This window comes from Myxocyprinus asiaticus, chromosome 28 (genome assembly GCF_019703515.2).
Source record: "Myxocyprinus asiaticus isolate MX2 ecotype Aquarium Trade chromosome 28, UBuf_Myxa_2, whole genome shotgun sequence".
Lineage (NCBI taxonomy): Eukaryota > Metazoa > Chordata > Actinopteri > Cypriniformes > Catostomidae > Myxocyprinus > Myxocyprinus asiaticus.
The window spans coordinates 42154952-42167544 of NC_059371.1; the positions used below are offsets into that span (position 1 = coordinate 42154952).

At 38.0% G+C, this 12593-nt stretch overlaps 1 pseudogene; it reads right to left on the reverse strand.

The window, feature by feature from the left end:
- Positions 1–12593, reverse strand: part of LOC127418543 (N(G),N(G)-dimethylarginine dimethylaminohydrolase 1-like) — a 71889-nt pseudogene extending 59296 nt beyond the window's left edge.

Sequence of the window (12593 nt, forward strand, 5' to 3'; positions counted from 1 at the left end):
ATGGTCTAATAAGCAGGACTATGGCACATTAAACCAATCATTTTAATTTATCTTAACAATACATTTTTATTGCATTTATGTATCTTTGGATTTTACAACGGGAATTTCTCATCAATCTCCGCGCCTCCCTTGACATGCTCTGGCGCCTCCCCGTTTGAAAACCGTTGATGTAGAATTAAGTTGCTCTAACTGGAGCATCCTCCAGCGCTGACCACAGAGGAACACAGAGGGGTAATAATAAGAATTTTCAAAAATGATCTGAAACTATCAGTGTTGATTTTTGTCCAAATAGCAACTATTGGCATGATTAATCTGTAAAACCGATATTTCGGTTGACGCCTACTCTCAACTGATTCGTAGGTGTTTTTGATTCACTTAAAAGAAGCATCTCAAATGAGTCTTTCATTCAGGAATCGACTACACTGCACGTGCTGTAGATTCAGTAGCATCTAGGGCTAGGTAAAAAAATAAAAATAAAAAACGATTTTCCGATTAATCGTGATCTTTGTTTGAATGATTCCGATATCGATTCTTAAAAATCACAAGATCGATCTTTTACTCTGCTTACCGTAGGTCTGTTCATTACTCATCAAATGTCTTTCACATGTAAGCAAAATTGACATTATAACTGAAATATCCCCAATTACTCGGAATCAAATGAAAATCGAATCGAGAGGGAAGCTCTGAAAAAAACAGCGCTTGAATGTTTCAGCAATATTTGCTTCCTTAAAAGGCAACTTCCTGCATTTTCAACATTTTACCCATTTTCTCAGAGAACTGCCAGAGTTCCTTTGATTTAACTTCAGTCATCGTCATGACAATTCAAAAGGCGCCATCCCAACTTACCAACTACTCCCTCACTTAGTCACAACTACAAACAAAACGTCTGCATACTCAGTCTCTTCATTTTAGAGCGTAACTTTACTATTAGAAATGAACCAACGGGCATGGTTTTGAACGTTTTTCCCTATTTGAGCAGTCGGTATGTCTTCATGCGCATTTACATCGAGTCGCAGCGGAGTTTCACGTAGTCAAGCTACAGTCTTCATCTGTCTATCCAAGTATATGTGACACAATCCTTATCATATGTTTGCAGAAAGGACGCAAGCTGAGAAAGTGTCTTTCGGGGGACATGCACAATGCAGCGGCCAGTTGTAGTTGGATTAAGGTGGGCTTCAATCGTATTATCTAGAGGTGTTAGCACGACTTTGTAACCATCTTGATTTCTTTCGGGCTAACCCGTTTACACAACATTTTAAGAAAACGAGTTGTTGTTTTAGTCCGACTGAAATCAAACTTTAAAAGTGCATTTAAATGTACTGACTGATATAAATGCATGAGTCCATGTCCACTAGTTTCTAGCGGGAATTTGGAACTGATTTGGATCCAACGGCTTCAACATTGAATTAAAATGCAAGAAACGGTAATTTTGCTCATCTAGTTATTTTAAGTGTGTAATTTCACTAGCAGTACACGTTTACCGCATGCACAGTACGGTACACGCAGTATTTACTGCAGAAAATAGTAATAGTAGGGGGCCTGGATAGCTCAGCAAGTATTGACGCTGTCTACCACCCCTGGAGTCGGGAGTTCGAATCCAGGGCGTGCTGAGTGACTCCAGCCAGGTCTCCTAAGCAACCAAATTGGCCTGGTTGCTAGGGAGGGTACAGTCACATGGGGTAACCTCCTCGTGGTCGCGATTAGTGGTTCTCGCTCTCAATGGGGCACGTGGTAAGTTGTGCATGGATCGCGGAGAGTAGCACGAGCCTCCACATGCTGCGAGTCTCCGCGGTGTCATGCACGATGAGCCACGTGATAAGATGCGTGGATTGACGGCAACGGAGACTTGTCCTCCGCCACCCGGATTGAGGTGAGTAACCGCGCAACCACGAGGACCTACTAAGAAGTGGGAATTGGGCATTCCAAATTGGGGAGAAAAAGGGGATAAAATTATAAAAAGAAAAAAGAAATAGTCATAGTATGGTATGCTACTCTGAACATCACCATTATTTTATGGCTATTTTACACACTTGAGCTTTTAAAAAATATTCAAAATTTGACTCGATACATGTACCACCTAAACAAAACTCTGCTTTTAACCATCACACAAACTCTCCAGGCTCTTTTCTGTTCTTTTAAGTCTTCAGGTCTCACTGGGTCTTCCTCAACAAGCTCTTGAAAGCAGAACAGCAAGTGAACTTCAAAAAGAGGCGTCTATGATGGACAGTGAACTGTCAGGTCAAGCGTGAGGTGAACGCAGCCCTGCGGCTCACCGTCAGATCTGAGACAGACGCGACTAAACACACACCTGACGCAGGAAACACTCAGAAGATCTTAAAGACCCTCACGAAATCTACGCAATGAACTCTGCTTTTCATGTCAACATCAGCGTAAAACACGAGGTTACAGAACATATTCTGTTGAAGTATATTTGACACATCAACACTTTGATCAAGTGTAACAGAAAATCACAATTAGAAGCCACACAATACAAACAGAATATAGACATATTGTCTTAAAAAAAGGAATAACTTCCGCTTCTCCCGATCATTTTAATATTCTATATTTTTTAGTATTTATATATATAAAGTGAGATGCTCCAGAAGTGTCCGTCTGATGTATGTGTACATTGATACATCCTTAGAAAAGCCCTTATAATAAATCTGATTAAAAAATATATATATATATACTTAAAATACATTTTATATATATATATATATATATATATATATATATACACGCATTTAATATATAATTGTGTGTGTATATATACATATATTATTATTATTATTATTATATCTATTTAATATATATATATATATATACACACAGTTGTGCTGGAAAGTTCGCATACCCTTGGAGAATTGGTAATATATGTACCATTTTTAAATAAAACATGAGTGAGCAGGCAAAACACATTTCTTTTATTTCTTATGGGATTCATATTCAACTGTAGGTTATAACAGAATGACACAATCATAAAACAAAACATGGCAACAAAGAAAAAAATGAAATGACCCCTGTTCAAAAGTCTGCATACCCTTAGTTCTTAATACTGTGTATTGCCCCCTTCAGCATCAATGACAGCGTGCAGTCTTTGTAATAGTTGTCTATGAGGCCCCAAATTCTTGCAGGTGGTATAGCTGCCCATTCGTCTTGGCAAAATGCCTCCAGGTCATGCAAAGTCTTTGGTCGTCTTGCATGAACCACACGTTTGAGATCTCCCCAGAGTGGCTCGATGATATTAAGGTCAGGAGACTGTGATGGCCACTCCAGAACCTTCACCTTTTTTTGCTGTAACCACTGGAGGGTCAACTTGGCCTCGTGCTTAGGGTCATTGTCCTGCTGGAATGTCCAAGAGCGTCCCATGCGCAGCTTTCATGCAGAAGAATGCAAATTGTCTGCCAGTATTTTCTGATAACATGCTGCATTCATCTTGCCATCAATTTTCACAAGATTCCCTGTGCCTTTAGAGCTCACACACCCCCAAAACATCAGTGAGCCACCACCATGCTTCACAGTGGGGATGGTATTCTTTTCACTATAGGCCTTGTTGACCCCTCTCCAAACATAGCGCTTATGGTTGTGACCATAAAGCTCTACTTTGGTCTCGTCACTCCAAATTACAGTGTGTCAGAAGCTGTGAGGCATGTCAAGGTGTTGTCGGGCATATTGTAACCGGGCATTTTTGTGGCATTGGCGCAGTAAAGGCTTCTTTCTGGTATCTCGACCACGCAGCTCATTTTTGTTCAAGTATTGTCGTATTGTGCTCCTTGAAACAACCACACCATCTTTTTCCAGAGCAGCCTGTATTTCTCCTGAGGTTACCTGTGGGTTTTTCTTTGTATCCTGAACAATTCTTCTGGCAGCTGTGGCTGTAATCTTTCTTGGTCTACCTGACCTTGGCTTGGTATCAAGAGATCCCCGAATTTTCCACTTCTTAATAGTGATTGAACAGTACTGACTGGTATTTTCAAGGCTTTTGATATCTTTTTATATCCTTTTCCATCTTTATAAAGTTCCATTACCTTGTTACGCAGGTCTTTTGACAGTTCTTTTCTGCTCCTCATGACTCAGTATCTATGACTATTTATACACAGACACTAATTGCAATTTAAAAAGCCACAGGTGTGGGAAATTAACCTTTAATTACCATTTAAACCTGTGTGTGTCACCTTGTGTGTCTGTAACAAGGCCAAACATTCAAGGGTGTGTAAACTTTTGATCAGGGCCATTTGGGTGATTTCTGTTACCGTTATGATTTAAAAAGGAGCCAAACAACTACGTGATAATAAATGGCTTCATATGATCACTATCCTTAAATAAAAGACAGTTTTTTGCATGATCAGTCAAAATTTCACAATTTCTGCCAGGGTATGCAAAACTTTGAGCACAACTGTGTAATACATAATTGCATGTATGTGTGTATATATATATTTCTCTGCAAATATTTAATTCGATTAATTTGATTCAGTAATTAGAATGTCATGTAATTAATTCAATTTTTAAAAAAAGTGTTGATTGACAGCCCTAATATTAATATAATGTATATAATTCAATCCTTGATATAATAAAATCCTGAAGGATCCCACACCTTTTGACTCATACATTTCCATGATTTTTTAATTTGTTCACGATGGCTGAATATGTTTTTAAAAAATTAGTGACAGACCGATATATATCGTCCAGACTGTTTCATTGGTCAATACTTGATCATTTTCGGCAACCACAAATAACTGTGTTAAATTTGACAATGAATATTGACAAACCTACGAACAGATTTGTCAATGGAATTTGAGTAAATATTGTATAAAATAAGTGTTCTTTTCACGTTGGAAATTTTGAGTAAATATGATTTGCTGATGTTAAATTGCATTAGGTAAAGATATTGGTATCCAGTCGACCACTATTAAAAATCATTTCACTTCAAAATTACATCTTTTAGAGAAATGCTCATTCATGCCTGGAAATCATATGTTTTAAATTCAATTTCCATGATAGTTTTCCATGACTGTGGAAACACTGTAAATGCAACTTAATGTCGTCTTAAAGACACTCCATGTCAAATACACACCTTCCTCATACAAAAGCAATTATCAAAAGAAACCTTTAATGATTTATACATGCAATCGCTTTAATCAGAGGTGAGTGCCGTTTGAGTAGCGTGAGGTCAGCGCAGGGGTCAAAGTTAAGTGCTATCTTTAGACAGATCTGTCAGGGGTGATCAGTCATGCCACAGTGAACCACGGCTGTGTATTTAGACCAATCAATGAAAACTGTTTTACACACACACACACACACACACACACACACACTCGCTCCGAGACAGATGGCAGAAGATATTGTGCTGTGACGCAGGGTTGCGGTGGCATTCAGAGAAAGTTAAACTTTTACCCAGAACTTGAGCTCTGTCATAACGGCCACTTACTGAAATAAAAATGTGTTTAGCAGAGCAGCTTCATTCAGTTCATTCCTGCACCATGAAACTTCCTGTTGAGAAATACGGCACATTCTTTAAACGTCTATGGAGTTCTGAAAACTAAAGAGAAGTTAACCAAGACATCTCAAATTCTGTATTGCGTTTAATAGTATCCTGTGCTGAAATGACATTTTAACGGTTTCTGAAGGCTAATTTCATAGCTTACATTTGATGTATCCTAAATGCACACAATGAAATCATATTTACACATTTTTTGCATAATTTGGCAAAAATTACATCTTGACTGATAAAAAAACTTCTGCTCACAAGTATTATTTCCCTTGACTTTTCTGTGTTTGGTCTCATTTTTCATGCTCTTCAGTAGCTGGGTTTAATGCACGTATAATATGTGCATTTTGGGATATCGCATAAAAACATGTTCTTAACTGGACAGCAGACCATTCGACACATCTAAAATGTTGCTCTGGTCATCATGAAATAAAGGTGTCCTGAAAACCCAAAGCCTGCACATAGTTTGCAGAGAAAATAAGTGGAATACAAACTTGAACTGTGTGCTCTAAACCACGAGTATTTTATTAATAAAAGAGTCACAGTGGCTACAATTCATCCGGAAGTGACGATTTTGTTCTTTTGAACACATGGGATGGAAACGCAGCTTTATTCGCACAATGTTTCTTTTATTTATTTATTTTTGTTATGTTGTTGCATAAATTAAATTCGTAACTTGGATAAAAACATAGCTTCTGACACTTTGGGTCCACTTGGTTAACAAGTACACTAGCTTTTGAAAAAACTTTATTTGGATTAAAATTGTTTGGTGTGCTGGAAATGACGACGCAACTGTGGGAAGGAGATACATTTTAAATCATTTTCATACAATAAATATTGAAATGGTTTGTTTATTCAGCCCTCTACACAGAGAGTAAATCACTCACATATGCGACCAAATTTCGCCCTGTAAAGTATGTTTTTTATTAGCCACTGGCGAGTAAATATTCCGATTTTACTTGCAAGAGATCGAGTTGTGTAGTGGCGAAGAAGAACTTGAGTGCCACAATCGTTTTACTGAATAAGCAGCAGAAGCTGGATTCAGCCTCATCTTTTACAGCGTGTTGTGTCTCGTGAGCGTCCTGAAGGAAATTGACCTTATTTGGCTGCAGTGGGTCCGGATCTGTCTTGATAGCACTGTCACCATCGCTTTAGTTCAGCTGTGAAATGGCATTGGTATTGCATTCAACAACGTCAACTCTGACTTTCGTTAAACTCTTCCCCAGACTGTTTTCACAACATTCTCCGTTTTAAAACATGGCTACAGAACAGTACCGCGCCTGTTGGACGTCTGTTAGAAGGTAACTGTTATTTACAGTCAGTTGGTGACCAAAAAGATAAAAAGAAACATTAGTCCTAATCATACGTTGCATGGATGGCGGAAAAACCACCGTGCAACTACTCACTTGTTAATGTGTGCTGCGCTCATTCAACTGTATACACTTGCTCGCAGAGCTGATCTCTTAAAGAGACAGTACCAATTTAGCACTAGTTGTATATCAGTGTAAATCGCACAAGTGCATATAAACAAACGTTACATAATGTAGTAAGTGTTATAATACAAAAGTGTAAATAAATAAATATTTAAAAGGCACAATCATACATTGTGAAATATTTTAACCTCAGAAAACACTGTAAATATTAAAGAATTTAACAAATAAGCTTGTGCCGCATCTATGCAAGGGTTTGGTAAAAAAAAAAAAATTTTTTTTTTTTTTTTTTTTTGCCATGGATGTTTTGACATAGTAGCACTTAAATTATAATTTTTATAATATAATTATAAAATAATAATAATAATAATAATAATATAATTATTCATTCTATTTTCATTAGGTTCCAACCTTGTGAACATTTTGTTAAAAAAGTTGTATGAAATTCCAAACACTAACAACAGCTTGTATCATTATTAAAAATGCACTTTCATGACATCATATAAATTGATAGAATGTGAAATTTGTAGATTTGTACACAAGCTAAAATGTGATTAGAAGGATCGAAATATGAAAATAAAATGCACAATCTCGCATAATATATTGCATGAAATCATATATATGAAAACAAATATATATATATATATATATATATATACAGTACTGTGCAAAAGTCTTAGGCACATAAGATGCTTCACAAAAGCATTTGTCTTAAGACAAACCGGGCTTATTTATATCTTCAGCTTTAGTGTGTCAATAGGAAATATACATTTTACACTCCCAAACATTACTTTTGCAAATAGAAAATATTAGAATAGAAGAACAGGGAGCCCTGCAACAGATGTCATTGCCCCCACAGAGCCCCCCACTGAATATCGTGTCAGTCTGAGATTACATAAAGAGACAGAAACAATTGAGACAGCCTAAACAGATAGAAGAACTGTGGTGAATTCTACAAGAAGCTTGGTACATCCTATCTGCTAACAACCAAGAAAAACTGTGTCCAGGTGTACCTAGGAGAATTGGGGCTGTTTTAAAGGCAAAGGTGGTCACACCAAATATTGATTTAGCTTTTTTATGTTTACTGGACTTTGTATGATGTTAATTGATAAATGAAAAATATGTCATTATTTTTGAAGACATCCTCACTATACAACATTTTTCACAACTGCCTAAAACTTTTGCACGGTGCTGTACATATATATATATATATATATATATATATATATATATATATATATATATATATATATATATATATATGGAATATTATATATGATGTCCCCTTCTCTGTTTTCTTAATATCTTTTTTAGTTTCAGTTGCATTACGCTTATATGTCGTCAAAAGTCTGGCGAGTAAAAACAAAAATGTACTAGCCAATGCCGTTTCTTTCTCCAATGTGTCCGTAGATGGTTGTTGTTTGACTCTTTGCTTAAATATTCAGTTTTAAACATGTCATAATTTGTATTTTTTTATGCATTTTCATAGTTTAATATTGAAAGTCTGGGACAAGGCGAAAACAGTCAAATCTATACATAAAAGGCATTCGAAAAGTACCAAAAATAAATTAATTAGACACTCTGCTTTTAAACACCCCTCTAATGTTGTAAAAATAAATAAACAAATAAATAAAAAAAATCACTGTAACACAGACACATGTTGTTATTTTTACATATTGTAACATTAAGTAATTTACAAGACTTCTATCTGAAAACTGGTGAATCCTAAAGCTAGCGGTGTATGACATCAACACAGTTTATATCGAACCACAAACACTCCACAGGGGTCAAAGGCCGCTCACTGGTTATCAAATACTCCAGACTGTGCTGGGCTGTTAACGGCAGCTTCTGTTGTCCAGGAGCGCTGTGAAACGAACACAATCGCTGCTCACATAGCAACAGTTTTATATCCAACACAGAGAGCTAATTTGAGGTTTGTGCTAACAGGTTTTTTAAAGGCTGAAGACAATGTAAATCTTCTTTTATCAACAAAAAGCTTTTTAAGATGACACTGATGGAGCTTTATAAAAAGTTCAAACAGGGCATCTTGCTTAGCTACAGCGCTTGACTGCTAAAGAATGTTTGTTCGCTACAAATCAAAGTCGTATGAATCAAACCTGTACACTCTTATTTTTTAAGAGTCTTTATGCAGGTATCTCTATACAACAATAGTGTTTAAAAACCACAGCTTTCAAGCACCAAAAATGACAAATAAAAAAAAACACCCATAAAATAAAGTCTCATAAAAGTAGTCCATACAACTTGAACGCCATATTCAAAGTCTCATGATAGTTTTGTGTGAGGAAAACATTGAAATCCAAAGTTTTTCACTCTGTGAAGTTTCTTTTATTCGGTGTGTTCCTCACACAAAACCATCATTAGACTTTGAAAATGACTACTTTTATGACTTTTACTCTTAAATGCATGGGAGTTTCACCATACATTATTACATACCTCGGGTCTTTTTTTTCGACCTGGCGTGTATATCGATCACAAATGGATCTACAAAATGCCCAGATAGTGTCATATTTTCAAAATACATTCTATTCTATTGTCTTGAAAATGTTTTCAAAGAGATAATGCAACAAATTAATTTCTTCCACACTGAAATTTCATAAGATGTAACTGGCAGTCAAACACATATTGAGCAACACATAACAAATAAGATACACATCAGCTACACATACAGTATGTATTTTCTCAGGCACTTACTGAGTCTAAATTGATGCACAACTTACATAATTTCAGTAGTATCCAAATCATACTATTCATGTGTTAAACTTGCTATAGTTTACTTCCACATTGCTTCTTCATCAAATAACAATGTCAAATGTCCCAACAGCACCATATTGAGTAAGAAATGTAAGCGCAGCGTAGTTCTAGCGGGAAGACTAGCAGCTGTACATCATCGCACCATTAGCTAGGTAACTCCTAGCCAATCACATGTAAGCCATTGCTTTATAAGTCTGCTCACAATCTATCACATTGCTGTTTCAGTTGTGCTAACACGGCAACCTCCACCACCCCACCGCCACCAGTTGAGTCCCGTCCTGCACGGGGGTAGGCTCCTCGCCCCTGCCTCCTATCTCCGGCAGGATATGACGGTTCCGAGTACAACTTCTTCGGACCGCCAGACGGGGCTTACGCCAAAGAGAGACAATTCATTTTCTGTTTTATATTCATCAAATAAATGTCATCTTAAATTTCACTCAAGTCTGTGAGTCTTCCTGATAGAAATAGCATGTACCTGTATAATATTTATGTGCACACGCATATGAGATACTGATAATTCACCACTGTTGCACATAAACTCTATGTGATATAGTACTCATTTGTCTTGTAATAAACAAATAAATAAATATCCTGAGATAGTAAATGAAATAATCATACAAATATGATTTATAGAAGTGCAAAATAAAGCGACACTATTACATATATTGGGTCCTTGATGGCCCCATACACTTTTGATAATTAAACAGTTATAAAAAATATATATATTTTGCAATTTTGCCTTTTTTTTGTCTTTTTTTTTGGCAACACTATTCTAAAGAGAAAGGTTGAGGAATACTAAAGAGGTGTGGCCACAACTTCAAAAGATAGATGAGGTACAGGGTCAATAAAGACCCGAGGTTTGTGTTTAAGAGTTAATGGTGTTTTTTGTCTTTTTTGGACCTTGTCAGATGCCGTCACTTTGAACTGCTGAAATTCTGTGCTGCGTGAAATTATTTACTATATCTCCTTTTGTGTTCCATGGAGAAAAAAAAAGAACAGCATATGAGTTTGGAACGACAATGTTAATCATTTTTTAAGTGAACTATTCCTGCAAGATATTATTAAATCAAACCTTGGCTCTCTTATTTTTCCAGATGGAATGGTGCGACTCTTTGTACCCATGAAAATGTGCTCTTAATTTTGCCCTAGATTTCAGATTTAGAATTCAGTATTTGTTTTTTGGGTGAAAAAGGGTTCCCCCCTTTTTCACCCAATTTGGAATGGCCAGTTCCCAATGCGCTTTTAAGTCCTCATGGTTGCGTATTGATTCGCCTCGATCCAGGTGCCAGAGGACGAATCCCAGCTGCCTCCGCGTCTGAGAGCGTCAACCCGCGCATCTTATCATGTGGCTTGTTGAGCGCGTTGCCACGGAGACATAGCGTGTGTGGAGGCTTCACGTCATCCACCGCAGCATCCACGCACAACTCACCACACGCCCCACTGAGAACGAACCACATTATAGCGTCCATGAGGAGGTTACCCCATGTGACTCTACCCTACCTAGCAACCGGGCCAATTTGGTTGCTTAGGAGACCTGGCTGGAGTCACTCAGCACGCCCTGGGATCCGAACTAGCGAACTCCAGGGGTGGTAGTCGGCGTCTTTTACCACTGAGCTACCCAGGCCCCCTAGAATTCAGTATTAATAATGACAACGCTTCGAGATTTGACCTCAATATCTCAAATCAGGGTTCACCGGAGTTAAACGTTGGGAACTGTAGAAAACAAAAATAAATCATTCACTTTTACTGTCACTGTAACTTTTTTTTCTAAAGAAAAGGAGGGACGAGTTGAAATAAATATTTTGTGGCAATCAACATTATGCCACAAATGTTGTCGACTGAGCTTCACTTGTATTGAACCCAGAATATTCCTAACCGTTTGTTTCTTATTTCATTCGTTAAGTCGCATTGTTGTGCACCTGAGTGTCACTTTGAGGGAAAAGTTGAACTGGAACGTTAACATCAAGGACGTAGATTTGGCTTGAACACTGGGGGGTTGCAACATGAAGCATTTACCCGTGTTTCCATTGATCGTGGTAGAAATATTGGGGGTTGCACTTGCTTGTTCTAATTATAAGGGCTTACCTCCCCCTCCCATCCCGCCTAGAATCTACGCCCCTGATTAGCATGCATTTGAGAAAGTCTTTATAGCCTATTTGTTGTCTCTCTTTTGTTTTCATGACAGCTTCTATGCGTTTTTTTAAATCCAAAAAACCTTTCTGATTACCTTACTAGATTTTCAAAGTGCTTTCCGACTTTTAAAGCCCATCAATCATGTATTCCAGACAATATAAAGTGCACTTATGCTTTAACACACTGTCATCACCATGCATGAGTGCTGTTATTATGTGTTATGCATGGCAGCCATGTGTTGCTGTTATTGCCGTTTGAGGTGAAGAGCAGAATCTATCTTCAATCTGCATGAACCAATGGAGTCGTATTTGGTGTGGTGAGTTACAGTACCTCTTTGCGTCTGCTCTCAGCTCCGGGTCTGGTGATGAGCGCCGTGTCACCGCACACCACCACCGCAGCATCCTCCACGAACACGCAGTCCGGCAGCGTCTCATCCGCGGGCAGCTCGATCACCTCCAGCCCGAGCCGGTGCTTCAGGACCGACACGTACTCACCATGTTCCTTCTGCGCTTTGAGCAGATCCACCTCCTGACTGCCGCTCCTGCGCGCTTTTTTCGCCAGAGACTGCGGGATCCCGCGAACCTTCGGCGTGCGTAAAAGCTCCCGAACCCGGCCATCAGTCCAGCCATGTTTCACCTTCACTCGCGTTTCCACCGCTGCAGCTCCACAATCAAGAACCGTTGCGCCGAGAGCCCGTTGTTGCAAAACGGTGCCTGTTTTGTTGATCGACTTGTTTGTTTGTTTGTTGTTGTTTTTCCCTTGTTGCAGTT